The 14,110-nt window shown below is 42.7% G+C and overlaps 1 protein-coding gene and 1 long non-coding RNA gene across 10 annotated transcripts in view; one reads left to right on the top strand and one right to left on the bottom strand.

The window, feature by feature from the left end:
• The window catches only part of LOC307022485, a 65,205-nt gene extending 54,213 nt beyond the window's left edge, over positions 1-10,992 (top strand). Inside the window, exons 3-4 of the long non-coding RNA XR_013803422.1 lie at positions 10,025-10,193; positions 10,732-10,992. This is a non-coding gene — a long non-coding RNA (uncharacterized lncRNA). The remainder of the gene's footprint in view (positions 1-10,024; positions 10,194-10,731) is intronic.
• Positions 1-14,110, bottom strand: part of celf2 (cugbp, Elav-like family member 2) — a 401,403-nt gene that overhangs the window by 362,395 nt on the left and 24,898 nt on the right. The window lies entirely within an intron of this gene.

Here is a 14,110-nt window from a genome sequence, read left to right as displayed (position 1 = left end):
ATTTTCTTCTGTCTTTCTTCCACACACGCTCTCCTCCCCTGAACATCGCTCCCTCTCTCCACACGTACAGTACACTGTGAAATGTCAGTCAGTCATCGGGAGTGCTCCGTGTTCTTTGTGTTCATCTTATCTCCCCTGTCAGAGGAGACGGTTTGTGTTTGCTCAAACAGCAGATCAGCAGGCCCACGTTAAGAGACTATTGACTCCATCTGAGTTCTTAAATAAACACACATCTGCATCCAGCGTATCAGCCGTCCACAGCCTGGGGATGTGGGGAGTGGACTATAGGAGCCTGGGGTATGCATGTGTGTGTTTACCTTTCACAAAAAGGCCGATATTTAACATGGATATTCTACGACTCTAAAGTTCTAAAACAGTTGCAAATTAATACAACATATTTATAATTGTTCTTGGTTTAGGTCTGTCAGTGCCATATATATATGTTTTCTTCTTTTTCCCCCTAAAATGCCTTTGTTGGCCGTCTCCCTGCTGACAGATACTCGTTAAGGTTCTCAGAGGGTGACGGCTCATCAGGATGATTGACAGGTGCTTGGGTGGAACATGAAGAACCAAAGAGGAAGAAGGTGGGACGACAGCTTTACAATTACCTGCATCCGGCCCGTCAGTGTCAAGTTGTGGCTATAAACGAAACTACTGTTGAATTAAAAACATCCTTATAAAATTATACATGAATTGAAAGGTTGCTTATATTTAGCTTTATTCAGTATGTACACGTGGCAGCGTTAAACATGAAGTAGAAATGGATACAAATCTAAAGTGTATGTAAAACTAGGGCTGCTCGATTTTGATAAAACGTTCTAAAAGCAAATATCTAAAAAGAGGGATTGATAACTTGCCATCATTATCCTCATAATCAATTAACAATATATGTAAAGGTATCATAATGTCATTTTAAATAGAAAGTCTGGAGAAGTTGATTTTAGGCCTGGCGCTGGCGCTTTGCAGCATTCATAATTCATAATCATATTTACTCATATTTTGCCCTTAATGCAATTTTCATTAGATATATAGTAGATTAGGCAGCCCTTTTTAACACAATAACTGTGGGAAACTAGATAAACGGGCAAATGTTTCAGATAGAGTGAGATGTACACTATAGGCCTTAGAGTTCATATCGATGGAATAATGTCTGAACTTGAACATGGAGGTTTTTGCTTTCAAGGATACTTGAAGATCGAGTAAAAGAAAAGGATTGTTTCAAACAGCCGATGAAAACACAGGCTGGATATAAATTAGTCTTGAAGCTGCAACTTGGGGACGCGATAAGGTACGGCTCATCACTCAGTTTTAATTTTTTTACATCCAGGATTCTTTCTTGGTTTACTGTGATTATTAGAACTCAGACACTTTTTGTTAACTTCAACTGTGATGCATAATAAGTAGCATTTTGTCCTTTTATCTCTTTGATTTCTCTTACACAAAGCACTTTCTGAGCTGTCAACATAACAAAAAGGCAACATAAAAGCTGGGTGAAGACTGGTATTAACTGTTCCGTTCCTTATTATATCTTCTTATTGTTTTTTCCTTAAACAAAGAAGCCTGCTCACTGTCAGTACATTAGTCGCAGTGTTTCGGCAGCGGCAGCGATGTTGCAGGATTTTGTTTTGTCCTTTTGCAGCACAGCCTTCCATACAAGGCCAATATCCGCCTCATATCAGTGTAGCGCATGTATATGAACACATACTCCCCAGATAGACAGTGAATTACCTATAGGACACGGACATTATCTACATACCTAAGATGATTAGCGAGTAGGAACACATGAATTGTTTTTGCTGACGGCAGCAGAGGTGGTGGAAGATTACACGGGGGAAATCTGAAATTCATTTGGATTTTTCCTCACGAGGACACTGAATAGTATAGTTTGTTGTGAATAAATGAACACTAAAAACTTCATATCCATGAGGTTTATGAGAAAAAACATATTAAAGAATGCAGAACAGGCAATGATTGTTCATACACACACACATTGGGGTAGGGACTAGTCATCAAACCATTGTGATCCTGCCATTGATCCACGTGCAGATCAAAGAGGCCTGCAGAACCGTGTTGGATAATTACCGGGTCCTGTAAAGGATTAGGGTGTTTAAGCATGGCCTTTGGGCCTCACTCCCATAGCAGGGATCCTGTGATCAGGGCCACGCAAGAATTGACAGGCATGGAGATGAAGCCTCCGATTATAAACACTCAGCTGGCATATGTTCACCATGACTGATTGGCCTTGGCGCTGCAGACTTCAGTGCTTCCCTGCAGAGGAGGCATCTGTGAGCCGCACACTGATGTTTTGTGGAGTACACCTCAAAAGAGCACCATCTCCTTCTCATTCATGCTTTTTATGGCGCTTTTTAAATTGGCTTTATCAGCAATGATTGCATCCTCGCCTGCAGCATCACTGCCCCTGATTGTGGATATGATGATATGGGATGGAAGAGAGTGATTCCAAGAAAGTGACCTATAGTCTGCGACAGGTTGGACCGATTGACGCTTGGTATGGGCTCATCTTTATTAAAGGTCCCATGTCATGGCCATTTCTACTGATCATAATTCCATTGTTGAGGTATACTAAAATAGATTTATACAGCATCTCTGTAAAGTATGTGTATTCACCGGTATGCACTCTCTGTCCAAAACGGCTTGTTGGAGCTCCTGCCCCCCCCTCCCTGTGAGCCCAGTGTGCTCTGATTGGTCGGGACGTTGAGAGGCTCGTTGCTGCAATCTGCTGCGAGGAGCGGAAGCCTGTCGCAGCAACGAGCCTCTCGACGATAAAGCGAGAACAAGCGAAACTCATCCTGAGCACACACAACCACACACAGCCGAAGTAAAAACAATAAGTGTGGCTTGATATTGAGTAAGAAAAAGGTTTATAACGCTGTGAGAATGGGTCTGCAGAGAGCATTTATCACAACGTAGTAGCCCGAAAAACGTTTACCCATTTAAACAGTCGTGGTAGATACCTTGTTTGTTTTAAACATCATAAATACACAAACAACAATGAATACTTACAGGTTGTGTACCCGAATCTCCCCCTGGTCCAAACAAAGTTGGAACAGCATCGTTCTTCAGTGCCCTATGCTGTACATATCCGGCATGAATCGCTGAAATGTTGAGAGGGGTCTGCCTGCAGGCCTGCACTCTCAGGACAGTTCCGGTGTAGGCTGCACTCTCAGGACACCTGCACTGTCAGTACAGGAAGTGACGATTCTGACGAACACGTTTTTTCCCCGCCCCCCGAAAGACTCGTTTGATGGAAGTTTTCAAATCACAATGGATACTCATCACGGAGGTGATGAGTCCGCCCACCATACACTTTGGGTCGGCCTGTGTCAAGCCCTTTTGACCCCCCCAGCCTGGTTCTCGTAATAGTTGACGTAGCCATTTTTCGCTCAAATGACACCATGGAGGAATGTAACGGGAGTTGACACGGGACTCTGTCCATCTCACGAGTGCCTATTTTCGGACACTTTGTTTAACTTTTCCCCGGTTTTTATAATTGTTTAGGCTATTTCAACCGGTTTCTACCGGGGACACTGCCCGGTCTCGGGTGTCCCTCCAGGGCAGGGGCGAACAGCCCCCCCCACACTCATCCATATATTAACGGATTTTGACCATTTTCTCCTCTCCTCTCACTGATCGAATGGCAAACGCATCCCACCGGCCCGGCCTAGTGCCGGTGCTCTGGCGGTCGGTTCCTCCGAACTGTGGGTTCGACTCTGATGGCCGGGAGGGTGTGCTGCGTTGGGGTGGGGGACTTCCCCCACTCTGCGTGTCTCTTCCTTCCCGGAGGCTCCCATGGAAATGTTTGGGAAGCTTTGTTTCGTGAAAGGCTGGCAGAGGGTGTGGCCTCTGGTTATCCCCACGTCAGGGAAGAAAAATGAGAATTCTCCAACGAGGCGTTTTGGGGAGGTCTTTTCTGTGTTAGAGTTTTACTCCCTACAGGGTTTACTTTGAGGGTTTTTGACTCTGCAGACCGTTTACATGCATAAAAACCTTCATAACACACAAGGGTAGTAACCGGAAAAGCATGACATGGGACCTTTAAAGTTTGACAAACTGGTATTACAACACCAGGCATTTATATACTATTCCAACATCGATTATGTTTGATTACATCGAGGAAGTTCCCCATTTCTATGCCAAACAGGAAAGAGTACTCTGTGAATGGTGGCTGAATGAAGTTCAGGACTGACATCTGAAAATAAGGATTGTGTGTTTTAGGTTTGGGTTTAGGTTTGCGTTTAGGTTGCTATTGACGAGTAAAAACGTACCATTTCATATTAACCTGCATATCGATCATTTTCTAAACACTTGCTGTGTTTGGCATAAAAATAATCGTAAAGATATTCAATATGGTAACTTTTCTACGTAGAGTTTAAACCAGACAAATGGATATGTACTCCAAAATGATCTTTTATTCTGGTTTCTGGAACGAGGATAAGATCTTCTTCGGCACAGATGCAGGCTACTCTACAAAATTCAAATTCCATATAAACCATAGAGGGCTTGTTAACACACTCCGGGTTGCAGTATCTGTGAGTGTACCAAAGAGAGAAGGAGTTTTGACCTCACAGTTTTGGATTGAGGCCAGGGCCAGACTGTCAGCTGTCAGCTGCCTGCGCTCTGACTGAATCAGGCCAGGTCAGGCTTTGGCCGAGATTTTAGCAGTTTCAATATTGGCTTCAAATTCGAGTCCAGCTGCGTCTTTTTGCTCTGTACCGACCCAGAGGCTGAAAGGATCCAGGCCACACTCCACGCTGAGGTCTTTTACTGGGCTGACCTTATCAAAGTGCATAAACCTAACACAGAAAATGTTTCCCTGACAACCTGTCACACATAAGCACTTGCCACAAGTTATGGAGAGCCGTGTGCACCCCTACCTCTGCTGTCAATCTCGCTTGCACACTGGAACAACCGGGGCATGTGGCTCTTTCGGCAGCAGCAAAACTAACACACAAACACACACCTACACACACGCAGCACTCTCCCCCCTGCAGCGCCCGAGCTGCTGATGGACGCATGGGTCTGCTGCTGCTGCTGCTCTCTCATATTTCAATTACTCTGTCTCTCCCTTTCCTCCACACTCTCTGTATCCATCTTTCTTGGGCGACACAAAATGCACACCTCACATCCAGCGAAAAGGTTTATTTTCTACTTGTACTGAAATCCCCCCCCCCACCCCACCCCTCCCCACTCAAGGCAACATTTTCTCTTTCATCCGCGGACCGCTGCCGGCACCGTGCCTGAAACGATGGGCTGGAGGTAATAAAACAGAACAAAATGGAAAATGCTACCTCTATTTCCCCCCCATCCCCCAGAAAGGAAGAAGACGAAGAATAGAGAAGTGACAAGAGGCTCTGATAGCGACTCATGCGTATAATCACATCCTGCTATTAGAATACTGCAGCTATCTGATGCCATTTGTTATATCAGTGGATGAGCATTAGTGCTCATTAGTCACATGCATTAGCTCCTGGATTGGGCCTGACAGAGAGTCGGTGTGGGATTAATTCGCTGAAACGGGGGAGGGGGTGGGGGAGTGATGTATAGATAAAAGGGCAGATTGATGGATGGATGGGGGGGGGGGGTAGGTGTATCGACTGGTTACGTGATTGACAGAGTGATGAATGAATGGACATGTATGTGTACAAACAGATTTTTTTTTATGGATGGGATGATAGGTGGATAAATGGACATATGGTCTACCACAACGGAGACCACAGCCAATCTCCAACACGTCAAACAGCGAGTCTCTCTTTTTCTTTGGTCTGTTGGTGGGAAAAAAGAAAAATTATAAAATGTCAAACAACTACAAAAAAGTGGAGTTCAAGTGGATTCAAATGAAGTTTAATGCAAGAAACTAAAGTCCTATATGTTTACAACATCTTTTATACAAATAGCACAATCAAAAACATAAGATAATATCCAGATGTGTCTCAGCACTTCAACATAACCTTTTAGTAAATGTCAAGTAACTCAATTTGGAATATAGCGTATACGTAGGACTGTATTAACTATAATGTCTACTTAACATGCCTGGGTCTTTGCTATTTGTTTTCTCTATTCTCATAAAATCATATTCTATTCACAGTCCAGCTCCCCACGGGCATCATTAAAGTGTAATCAAATCTGAATTAATCGTGCATGCTTGTGTAGAAGCCGATCAAAATGTCTAATTAGAATCAATCATTCGGGTTAAGGACTTCTATAAAAATAAAACAGCAGTGCTGATGAGTTCCCGAACAAATACTTAATCAAACAAACACATTGTCACATTACAGGTCTATGCCAGTGGCCATCATCTGATTGTACTGAATCACTGATATCCTGTGCAGATATACAAACAGACAGTGGTGGGAGAAGTATTCAAATCCTTTAAAAAAAATAGTTGGTTATAAGCAGAGATGGGGTTGTTACTAAAAAAAAGTAATATATTACATATTACTTTAAAAATATAATTACACTTCTTCGTTACTGTCTGCATAAAGTAACTCGTTACTTTACTCGCAGAGCCGGTGTTACAGTATAAGTTGAGTCATGACAACTGGCGACATTCTATTATTTTCGTCATAGGAATCCGGGGCGTGTACATTGAGGACCCATTGTTGACTTACCAGGAAAGAAACATCGTTTGTCGTTTACGTTCATCTTTTGCTATATCTGCCTTCCTAAGATCACTTTGCTGCACATTCAGTACTCGTATGTGAGGTTGTGGGTGAGAGTCCGATATCGTGACGCTTACAGGGAGGTATCGAACATTACAAAGTAGGTGACTGTGTGGATGCCTGTTCAAAACATTGCAAACTTCAATAAATCATTTAAATTATATATTTGTGTCCGACTTTCATTTGTTCATCGTTCTTAATGTGATGTATAGTAGCTTTGATAGCTGTCCATACCTTCAGACAGCCTAAAAGTAAAACACAAGTTGTTTATTCACAGCCCGAACGCTCATCGAGATGACTGGATCAGTCATGACAACTTGTGATCAGCTCCGATTAAATTGTGATATCAATTCTGTAGCTAACCTCCAGGGAGCACGTTTATTTTATGAAATAAACGTTAAACGTATAGGCTTAAAGGCATAATAGAACTACCGTATTATATGTATTCAACTTGTGCCCCGCTGGACTTACTTTTCTGTGGTTTACCGTTACTGTGACATATCAGTATAGCCACGGAAGATAGTTTGTGTGTTTAATTCCCATGCATCAAGGTTATTTTCATGTATGTAATTGTTTTTCCTGCACAGTGTAGAGTCTTGTTGTGATGAGAGGGATACAGGTATTTCATAAAATAAACGTGCTCCCTGGAGGTTAGCTACAGAATTGATATCACAATTTAATCGGAGCTGATCACAAGTTTCATGACTGATCCAGTCATCTCGATGAGCGTTCGGGCTGTGAATAAACAACTTGTGTTTTACTTTTAGGCTGTCTGAAGGTATGGACAGCTATCAAAGCTACTATACATCACATTAAGAACGATGAACAAATGAAAGTCGGACACAAATATATAATTTAAATGATTTATTGAAGTTTGCAATGTTTTGAACAGGCATCCACACAGTCACCTACTTTGTAATGTTCGATACCTCCCTGTAAGCGTCACGATATCGGACTCTCACCCACAACCTCACATACGAGTACTGAATGTGCAGCAAAGTGATCTTAGGAAGGCGGATATAGCAAAAGATGAACGTAAACGACAAACGATGTTTCTTTCCTGGTAAGTCAACAATGGGTCCTCAATGTACACGCCCCGGATTCCTATGACGAAAATAATAGAATGTCGCCAGTTGTCATGACTCAACTTATACTGTAACACCGGCCTGCCCCTCCCTACAGTTTTGCCTCCCTACAGTTTTGCCTCTGCGAGACTCCACTTGCACCCCCAATTACTATTGCATTAAGGAAGACATAACACAAGTCTTTCTTTTTATATGTTCTTTAATAAAATAGGCTACCAGCCTACCACAACAAGCTAACAGTCTGTGAAACGTAAAGACACTAATTAATGAAACCAGTTCAAGACGCATTATTCGTATTCTTATCATTCTTTATGAGCGCAGTAACGGTAAGTTATCTAATTACTTATTTATTTAGTTTTCCATAACTTAGTAACAGAGATGGTCAAACTAAAGTGGTAGAGACATGGCAGAATTCCTACAATGAAGCGGGACATTGAACTGTTCACCCGTGAGAGGGCAATCAAGAAAAGAGAGCGAGCGGCCCCGTTGAGGAAGTTTACAGATGAAAAGCCATGTTTATGCAGCACTGCACGTGGAGATGTGGACGCGCAAATTGCGCAGATTGCGTAGGCCTACATGTATACAAACCTGCGGCGGAAACCCCTCTTGTCTGTCAGTGAGTGTGATTATTTTATAAAAGTAACGAAGTAACGCGTTTCGGGGCAATGTTAGTAACTGTAGTGTGATTACTGAATTATAAAAGGCAAAGGCAAAACGCGTTACACTACTCCGTCATCACACACATATTTGCCCATAAATAGTCAAAGAAATGCCCATTCATTCATTCATTTTGACTGACTGCATGAAGAAGATCACAGGAAATGACGACAGAACAGCTAAAAAAGACATCTCACACCATGTCAGATTTAGGTTATTTTGGGGAGGTCGAGATAAATCATATTGTTTGGTGGATGCAGTTTGAACCAGAATAGCAGCATGGATCAGATCGTCACCAAAATAAATAAATAAGTGGTCCGAAAAAGGATAATGACAAAAAAAATACACATAGCCTATCTTTCCTCAGGCAGTGTGTTTGTACCGGGGACAGGAGACCCCCCCTTGATGAAAGACTTTAATAAATTATCGGGAATCCCTCCGGAGTGGAGTCATCACAACTGGATCTGTATTTGGGGGTTTGTGTTCCAGCTGTCGATCAGCTGTGCGCAGCGTCTCCACTGCAACCTGTGCATCTCAACCCCCCCCCCCCCCCCCCCCCCCCCCCCTCCGCAGCAACTCTATATATCCACCAGTTAAAGGAAATACAACTAATGTGTTGTTATAGTAGCTGTACAATTGACCACATATGGTGTTCTTAGTTTCCATACCTCCTGTGTTTTACGACCGACTTATCAAGTCTTGGCAAACGGCATGAAACACGATTAAACATGGTAGTATATAAAACCATGCTCGTATCTACAACCTATAGAAATGCAAAACGGCGTCAGTTTAGACGTAATTCTGTCCTCCTGCTTACCGCATCATTTATGAGAAAACATTTCATAACATTAACACAACATATTCGAGGTGGTTTTAAATAACATATCCATATTTATTTATTTCTCCCAGTTATGTTTTTGTGTGCACTGAGGAGTCTCAAACAGGCGTTTGTTAAATCATTTTAAGATTGGCTTTAATCAATGTTTGAAAAATGAATTCTTCATATATGATAAATGAGAGGTAACATTTTATTGATGGTATTATTTCCACATATTTCTCTCCATTCTTCCTTCTGCCCACGGTGTCGCAGTTTCTCGTCTCTCCCGTTTTTGTGCTTAGTGCGTACGCATGGGTTAGAGTTTGCGTGGAGGACCGCACGTTTTCCCGTCAAATTAGTATTTTATAAATCGCAAACATTGCGTAGAAACAGCGTACGCCATTTATTTTTTGCGTATATCCCTTTTATAAATGAGGCCCCAGGCCTTTGAAAATATAGTCTTATTGTCAGATGTTACATCTTACAGTGATCGTATTTACCTCTTTGACCCCGTCTGATTGTGATGCTTAAATGTTGTAAATATTTTGTGAGAGCCCGACACAGTGTTTTTGGTCCAAAAAAAGAGCAACAATGCGTATTGTTCTTTGTAAAATAATGATTTTGTTGAAACAGCAGGTGTACCTTAGCCCTTGCATGCAACAATTAATCTTACACAATGCAAGATACCTTCATGTTGCTTGTATAATAATCCAAAAGAAACACTATTAATGGGTTTAAGGTAGCGGGTCAAACTAATGTGTGTCAACTGCTTTTGTTCATTTCAGGTGCGGAAACTTGAAGCTCTAGGCTACTAGCCAATTCTATTTTATGGCAAACCAAAAAGGCCTTCAAATAGGTGGGCTGCTGATGTAATAACCCATCTGCCCCCCACTCCTAACAACATAAGGTTTTTGGACCAAATGCGGAGGGCTTATGAATACCTCTTGGCAAAGGGTAAGAGTATTTTCTTTTTCAAAAGATTGTGTTAAAGGTAGGGTAGGTAAGAATGGAGAAACCAGCTCGAGTGCGCTAGAATTTGAAAGCACGCAGCCGAAAAAATGTGCCCCTTCCTTCAGACTTCCTTACAGAGCCCCTCCTCCAACACACACGAACGCGCACATGACCAATGAGGGCACAAGATAAGTTAGTGCACGAGATGGAAGGCTGGTAGGCGATCCAGTTATTTTAGCCGGGCCGGCTCAGATGATTGGTCGTGCGTTTTACAGCACCACAGCTTCCACAGATTACATTGTTTTATGGATTTATTGTCAAAGCATTTAATATATTCATTGCTATCGGGATGTTAAGAGCACTCCATGGAATATAACAACAAGTTCTTCTGAAGTAAATTACCTACCCCACCTTTAAGTACATATATCAATAAAAAACCCGTGTACATTTGACAACCTTTTTTTATTTTAACAAAAACTGTAAGTAAACCTGCATTACAGAGAGCTCCACTGACCTCCACTGGCATCTGAAACTCCCACAGCTGAGAAACCACAGACCGTTAGCAGAGAGCAGCAAGAGACCCTCAGTGCAGAGCAGCAAGAGAGACCAGCTCCAGAGCAACATCAGGCCCTCAGTGCAGAGCAGCAAGAGAGACCAGCTCCAGTGCAACATCTGGCCCTCAGTGCAGACCAGCTCCAGAGCAACATCAGGCCCTCAGTGCAGAGCAGCAAGAGAGACCAGCTCCAGAGCAACATCAGGCCCTCAGTGCAGAGCAGCAAGAGAGACCAGCTCCAGAGCAACATCAGGCCCTCAGTGCAGAGCAGCAAGAGAGACCAGCTCCAGAGCAACATCAGGCCGTCAGTGCAGAGCAGCAAGAGAGACCAGCTCCAGAGCAACATCAGGCCCTCAGTGCAGAGCAACAAGAGAGACCAGCTCCAGAGCAACATCAGGCCCTCAGTGCAGAGCAGCAAGAGAGACCAGCTCCAGAGCAACATCAGGCCCTCAGTGCAGAGCAGCAAGAGAGACCAGCTCCAGAGCAACATCAGGCCGTCAGTGCAGAGCAGCAAGAGAGACCAGCTCCAGAGCAACATCAGGCCCTCAGTGCAGAGCAACAAGAGAGACCAGCTCCAGAGCAACATCAGGCCCTCAGTGCAGAGCAGCAAGAGAGACCAGCTCCAGAGCAACATCAGGCCCTCAGTGCAGAGCAGCAAGAGAGACCAGCTCCAGAGCAACATCAGGCCGTCAGTGCAGAGCAGCAAGAGAGACCAGCTCCAGAGCAACATCAGGCCCTCAGTGCAGAGCAGCAAGAGAGACCAGCTCCAGAGCAACATCAGGCCCTCAGTGCAGAGCAACAAGAGAGACCAGCTCCAGAGCAACATCAGGCCCTCAGTGCAGAGCAGCAAGAGAGACCAGCTCCAGAGCAACATCAGGCCCTCAGTGCAGAGCAGCAAGAGAGACCAGCTCCAGAGCAACATCAGGCCGTCAGTGCAGAGCAGCAAGAGAGACCAGCTCCAGAGCAACATCAGGCCCTCAGTGCAGAGCAACAAGAGAGACCAGCTCCAGAGCAACATCAGGCCCTCAGTGCAGAGCAGCAAGAGAGACCAGCTCCAGAGCAACATCAGGCCCTCAGTGCAGAGCAGCAAGAGAGACCAGCTCCAGAGCAACATCAGGCCGTCAGTGCAGAGCAGCAAGAGAGACCAGCTCCAGAGCAACATCAGGCCCTCAGTGCAGAGCAGCAAGAGAGACCAGCTCCAGAGCAACATCAGGCCGTCAGTGCAGAGCAGCAAGAGACTTATTTCGTTCTCAATCTGGTGCCATGTTCACCCTCTCTCTCCTCTTCTTCCTCACAATCCGGTATTCTTCCTCCTCATGCCATATCCCAGTCTTCTCTGAATGAACAGCCAAAAAAGAAGAAGTGGCTTATTAAAGGGTCATGGTTGATATTGATGCCTGGCTAACCTAAGAGGCTTTTGTGAAGCCTACCAGGACATTTTGCTGGATTACATGAAATAGGGACAAACATCTTTGACATAAATAGACAAGTCTGCAGATCATTTTACAATGTTTGATTTATTTCACAATTATATAGTTAATCTCATGGGGACAGGGTATTGTTCTCAAGAGAAGAAGAGAATAATAAGCTCATTGGTCCCTCAATAATGTTTTATGTCACTTGTCTGTAGGCCTGATTGTCTTTTCTTTCTTTCACTAGAAACCACAAAGAAGAGGAGTTGGACTCGTGCGGAGGTCAAAGCTGTTGAAGATACATTAATGACCTTCATCACATCTGGGAAAGTACCAGGAAAGTTGGACTGCATTGCATGCATTACAGCTTCTCCAGAAGCACTGATGGGAAGAAGCTGGATAGCGGTGAAGTTCTATGTCAAAAATATGATCACTGCCCTTCAACGTGCAAGGAGAAATTGAAAACTCGTCTGTCGGTTTCCTGTTGATTCTGTTCACCTGGAGTTGTGTTCTCCCTCCCCAGCTGTTTCTTGTCTTCTTTATTTTTTATTGTGATTGTATTTCTATGTAAAAGTATGTGTAGGCCGATGTATTTATTTCTGAATATTTCAATAAAATAAATAACTGGCAGTTATTATGGCTATCCATACCTACTTTACTAGCTACATTATTTGATGTTATTGAAGTTTTCTGACACAAAAAATTCCCATGCTGTGATTGCTGTCATGAAATGATATTCAACACATACAAACACTTAAGCTTCCTTGATCATTCAAAAATATGTTATGTTCACCTGTTACTGTAGGCCTATGCACATAATATTACATTTTTTCTATAGCCATTTTTATGTATTTCATATGCATTTATTTAAATAATGCTGAAGTTTAAAAAATTACACTTTTGAAAACATTTCCATCCAAAAAATGTGTAAATTGAAATTGCATAGGCCTACTCGATTTTTACTATCGTTGCTATGGACGCTGCGCCAATGTAGCTTCCATGTTGTTTTAATCTTTTTTTGCTTCGTGTCACCCTATTTCTCAACAGAAAAACACTGAGGTGTGATTGATAGCAAAACAATGGGAAGATGTTTTAATAACTTTTCCTTAGGTTACTAGGAAATGTTTTTTTTTGTTGGTTAGGGATAGCGGAAAACATCCAACCGCTCTGCAAAACCCATAGCTACAGAACCGCATTTTTTTTTAGAACTGATTACGTGTATGTGCCCACACACAATATCTTTGCTTTTCATGACGAAATATCTTAAGTAACTAGTCTAATGACTAGTTCGGCTGTGGTAGATATCATATAAAGTCATTTTACGATCCTACAACTCTTTTGCAAACCGGAAGTACTTCCCCGAAGATCTCGACGCGAAGCCTGAAGGGTAAACACCAGGTGTACGAATCTACCCGCACAATTTGTCCGGTGTCGGAATGTCTCGCTATGTTAGTACATTCTTAAAAAACAAAACACCATTTAATTTCGGGTTAAAATGTGTTGTAACTGCGTTACTGAGCATTGTAACGGGTAATATATTACCCACATTTCATTAGTAATGCGTTACATTACTTCGTTACAGCAAAAAGTCATATATTACTGTAACTCCGTTACTTTTGTAACGCGTTACACCCAACACTGTCCGTTACCGACAAAAGTAATATTATTACAGTTACTTTGTAACGCGTTACACCCAACTCTGGTTATAAGTAGAAGGCACACATTGGAAATATTACTTAATGGTCTCCTATTATGCTATTTTTAGGCATATATTATGGGTCTCAGATATATAAAAATATATAAAAAATATGTATATGAAGTGTTTTGCTCAAAATACCAAACAGATCATGCATTTTAGACATCCTTCATATCCCTCTATTTCAGCCGTGTTAGAGAAACGCTGATTCTGGGTCCTTAGCTTGAAAAAAAAAGCTAAATGCTGCCGTGATTAAATG

The sequence above is a fragment of the Notothenia rossii genome (assembly GCF_949606895.1).
Source record: "Notothenia rossii genome assembly, chromosome: 10".
Taxonomy (NCBI): domain Eukaryota; kingdom Metazoa; phylum Chordata; class Actinopteri; order Perciformes; family Nototheniidae; genus Notothenia; species Notothenia rossii.
This window is presented reverse-complemented; position numbering and strand designations above follow the sequence as displayed.